At 42.8% G+C, this 5000-nt stretch overlaps 1 protein-coding gene across 3 annotated transcripts in view; it reads left to right on the top strand.

The window, feature by feature from the left end:
* The window catches only part of Pino (protein pinocchio), a 142011-nt gene that overhangs the window by 112053 nt on the left and 24958 nt on the right, over positions 1–5000 (top strand). Inside the window, exon 1 of one of the 3 annotated variants that reach the window (XM_086532587.1) lies at positions 2404–2515. The exons of the other annotated variants lie outside the window; for them this stretch is intronic. The gene's annotated coding sequence lies outside the window, so the exon portion shown is untranslated. Of the gene's footprint in view, positions 1–2403; positions 2516–5000 lie in introns of those variants that run through there. 3 annotated transcript variants of the gene reach the window in all.

Genomic DNA, 5000 nt, shown 5'->3' with positions numbered 1-5000 from the left:
TAGATTAGTAATTCTATTGACACTGCGAAGGATTTTTTTTTCAAGAAGAGAAACAATCTTTAAACCATGAAGAACTATATAAAAAAAAAGCTTTTAATTTTTTCTCTTCCTTTTTTTCCTTTTCATTTTTATGACTAGCATGGGCTGTCTCAGAATAGCTCTCTGCATCACATTTTTTTTTATCTCTCTCTTTTTTAACTACTCCAACACGCAACACCGAGAGAGAATGATGTGTATATAAAACACTAAGAAGCCAGAGGGAAGCCAATGATAATACCTCAGCTCATAGTTACTTAAAAGATACATCGGTGAAATCAAACCCGACATGATTTCGAATCCAGACATGTCGAAATATGAGGTTAATTCATTTTAAAGCGATGTACAAAAAAACGAGAGAAAAAAACAATGAACATCCAGATTTCGACAATTTCACTTCGGGAGATTCCAAGTTTTTTTTTTTTTTTTTTTTTTTTTTTTAACGACTGGCAGACAATAGCTGTTGTCGAGGAACCAATCATTTTTACGAGTTAATAAAATGGCGATAGGGTGTTTTAAATCAACCGCCACATTCAGGAAAGGCTAAGGAAAGTTTCGAGTTGTGGGAAAAGGGAAGGGGATTTGGGGAAGCAATGAGGTAAGACAATTGGGAAAGGAAGAGTAAGGGAGGCGCTGTGTAGGGGAAGGAAAGACAAAAGGAAGGGAAAAGAAAGAGATAAGAGAGGAATCAGACGAAAAGAAAGGGAAAAATAAGGAATAGGGTGTTAAGGGAAGGAATGGTAAGGTAGGGGACGGCAAGGAAACGTGCAAGTTAGGGAATAAAGGAAAGAGAAGAAGCGAAGGGTGGAATGACAAAGGGCGAAAGGAAATGGAAGAGTGAGGTAGGCTATTTTTAAGGAAAATGAAAGGCAAATCAGGGCAAGGAGACAGAGTTAAAAATCTCTGGGAGGAATCGAGCCAAAGAAATATCGTCAGGCAGGTCAGTGGCAGAGGTCAGCCTAGATGAAGACGAGGCCAGGACAGGGTGATAGGGAAGGTCATCGGAATGGGTGAAGGTTAAGGACGCAATACAGTCCTTTTCAAGAGCCTTTTGGTTGTTTTGGGTGAATTCCGTCCTTGTGATGATTGCTTCTTGAATCCGTGGAGTGGTGCTGTTCAAGGGCACAGAATGTCCTTGTGGCGTAACAAAAACCTGGGCATAGACGACCTGGGTGCTTGGACACTCGCACTTTTTGACTCCGGTGTGGGTGCTAGTCGATGTTAGTTCTTTGGGCGGCTCAAACTACTTTTTAAATTGAATAATGTTTACTCTCTAAGAATTTGTGAGCGTCATTGGTTATACGGTAGACAGCTCGTGTTGTTGTTTTTGTTGAAAAGAAACCTTTTCTTTGTATGTTTTTAGACTTCGAGTGCTTGTAGGTAATGCTTCATTACAGTGTTTTATATTCCGTATAATATATCTAAACATTTTCACGCCATATCAGATGCGAGAAAGTTCTTGAAGATGTATGAGCCTCTCCCCTTCTCTTTCAACCTCTCTCCGTTGTCTTTTCTTACGAACAGTCATGCATTCGCAATAGCTAAGCTACCCTCTACGTTCTCGAAATTGATACCTGTGTTAGCGCTGAAGGTCATACACCCTCTAACACGTCGCCACTCTACCGGCGAAGCATAATCTCACGCGTGTAATTTCTTGTGCCACATTTTTGCGCCTCGAGGGATAGAACCACGAGTTGAACTCCCACTTGAGCCCCCCTCCCCTCCTCCCCCCTTTCCCCCCACCCCCACCACCAGAACCCTCACCTGATTCCGTCCCGGCGGCCAAGCCCTACTGCGCAGGTCTTCGGGTTGCAGCGGAGGTGTTCAAAGTCGCATGCAACATGTGTGGCAATGGGTTTCTTCACGATGTCTGTCTTGATCTTGCTTTGTGCTCGCCATTTCTCTCGATCGCGTCGCGACCTCCTCACCCCCACCTTTCTCTCTCTCGCTCTCTCTCTCTCTCTCTCTCTCTATCTATCTATCTATATATCTATCTCTCTTTCCCCCTTTCTCTGTCTCTCATATATATGTGTATGTGTGTGAGTGTGTGTGTGTGTGTGTGTGTGTGTGTGTGTGTGTGTGTGTGTGTGTGTGTGTGTGTGTGTGTGTGTGTGTGTGTGTGTGTGTGTGTGTGTGTGTGTTTGTACCGCAAATATATATATATTTTTTTCTGTATGTGTACATTCCAAAATACATGTGCACTTTCGCATCCACACGTCCCAACTTAACACATAGCAAAGCCCTCCTTTAAGAGAAACCAAAAGCACAAAGCAAGAGGCATAGACCCCTTCCTCTTCATCGGGAAACTTGTCCACTTAACATCCAGGTTTGCAAAAGACCTCTTCCGAAGCTGTGCCGACGTTGCAGCAGCAGTAAGCAATGCCCAGCTCGTCTAACCACGTCGTGTATCTGCTGCCGTTAAAAAGAATAGTTTCGCATTCGAGTTTGTCTTTAAATCTGCTTTCTTCGCTCTTCTGAGGTAAGACGTTTGGAAGTTCTATTAAATGAGACTCCATTCTAGACTTAGAAAGTGCACTTCGTTGGTGTATAGGTGTGTTATTGTTTTGTTTTGTTTTTGTCTGTTTTTTATTTAGGTAATTTTGTTTGTTTGTTTACGGTATCGAGTCGTAGCGATGTCCTTTTTTTTTTGTTTTTGTTTTTTTTTCTTCGTTGCGATGTCCTTTTGTTTTGTTTTTTTGTTTTTTTCTTCGTTGCGATGTCCTTTTGTTTTGTTCTGTTTTTTCTTATTGCTCGTCTATAAACCAAGACAAACATAACATACCTTGGAGGCCTCAGAGGGTTGAGTGCGCTTGTACCTTCGTCTGTGACCGCAGTTTCCCTGGCTAGACGACCGCTGTTCAGCTTCCTGGAATCTACCGCGAACTGATCGTTATCTTAATTTGCACATCGGTCTGATTTCCCCTTCCTTGGAAACTCTCTTCCTCTCCTTCAAGGATCCTCACGTTTTTATTTTTTTTTTCTCTTTTTGTTTTCAGAATCTAGATTAGCTTCTTTCTTTGTTTGTTTGTCCTGGTCGTCGAGTGCGTGTGTCGCGTTGTGGCGTCACGTTTTTTTCTCTTTTTGTTTTCAGAATCTAGATTATCTTCTTTCTTTGTTTGTTTGTCCTGGTCGTCGAGTGTGTGTGTCGCGTTGTGGCGTCTTCCTCTTTCTCTTTTGGGTGTTTTCTCCCTCTTCTTCTGTGTCCATGTGTCCGGAGTGATTGGGGAAGACATGTTCTAACTTGATCCGGTCCTCATTATCTTAGGCGGGAGGTGCGGGTTCGTCCAGGTAGCGTCTGTGGAAAAGTACCTCGTCCTATGGAAGCCCCGTACCGCTCACCTGCAGGGAAGAGAACCACACGCTACATCGTATTAGTCTTCTATTCTAGGAAAGGTCTGCATTTCTTCCAAACTCTATAAACAGAGGGGCTAAAAATACCACCTTTCGCAATTCTAGTAGTCACTGGACGTAAATATTCGGATCTTGTGTAATCGGAAGATCTAACATACATATACTTCCAGGAATGTGCTGCGTGTTCGTTCTTATTATGGTCACCGCCGCTGGTGTGATTTCGGAGAGGAGGAAGAATTGTGTGTGACCTGTGAAGTGTGTATATATATTTTTTTTCGATGTTTAACTCCTGGCCTCAGATAATAACGTGTCAGTTTTGTGACGTCGAGTCTGGCCAATGTTGATGTGTTTAAAGACCGTTTGTTTTTTGTTTAGGTTCGTTGTCTGATGTATTTAAGTAGATCCATTGATCCTTTCTTTGAGGTAATGCATGTAATTCTGATTCAGGAATTTCACTCCTGTGACACTTTGGTACTACTTTGGTATCCAGTCTTGTTCTACACGAAAATAGATTGTCTGGGGTTGTGTACAGGCATTATCAAAAATCTGTGAGCGCCTGGGGAGCCATGAGAAAGAACATTTCCAAGAGAGGGTCATCAGGCCATCTGTGGGCATTACAAGGTCTTAATGTGGTATTAAGTTCGTTTGCAGTACATAAATTTGTTTTGAAGTACATCAGATTGCTTATAAACATGATGAAAGAGGTACACACTAAGTACATCGCTTCTGTAGCCCCATGTTGCTTATTTTTTCATTTTAAAAAGGAAAATTGGGCAACTTATAGGGCCTGTACGACATACGCAAGCAAGAAACTCATCATGGTTTATCCTGCGTTCGCACTCCTTGCTTCTCGTCCGTCTAGCAAATGCAATAAATCTATATTAAGAAGGTAATAGCGACTAGGCTCCCCTTCGCTGCAGGCAGGGACCGGTATCTAGTTTAAGTAGAGGTTTGGTATCTGGAGTTAAGTGGCAGTTCTGAGCGAGGAGCGGCACCACGCGGCAGAGCGGCGCCACTGTCCCCGTCGGGTAGTGTGTCTACACTGACTGACGCCCCGGGAATTGAATGATTGGTCTTCTGAGTTAAGGGCCAAAGGGCATACACACACACACACACACACACACACACACACGCCGTTATTTCAGGGCACTGGGTAGGCCTGGCTGTGTGGGTCGACTTGCGATGTCCTTTGACCATAACAGAAGTTTGAGGTCGTTTGAATGAGTCTGTTTTTTTGTTGTTGTTGATGGTTTGTCTTTGTGCTGCTGTGAATGTGTGTGAAAAGCGGTAAGAACGTTCTGATTTGGGAAGAAAAATGGAGCTGGCGTGTGACTTGTGTGTATCGAACTCTTTATTTGTTTGTTTTCTTGTTTATACAAAAGTGAAGCATGTCAGAAACCCCAGTAGGTCATGTTTCAGCGCCCCTTTCTAACTAATTACCACGGCAGCAATAGGCAGGCAGTCGTTCTTTTATATTAGGTTGTGTTACTTTGTCTCACTTGTCTGGAGAAACAAAGGGAAAAAGGAAGTCTTCTATCCGTACATAACATTAGTTTGCACACAAGCTGCACACTCATTAAATCATTAAAACATCATGTCATCCCAGTTCTTAC

The sequence above is a fragment of the Penaeus japonicus genome, unplaced genomic scaffold (assembly GCF_977035675.1).
Source record: "Penaeus japonicus unplaced genomic scaffold, GWHDUDI00000001_assembly GWHDUDI00000037, whole genome shotgun sequence".
Lineage (NCBI taxonomy): Eukaryota > Metazoa > Arthropoda > Malacostraca > Decapoda > Penaeidae > Penaeus > Penaeus japonicus.
This window is presented reverse-complemented; position numbering and strand designations above follow the sequence as displayed.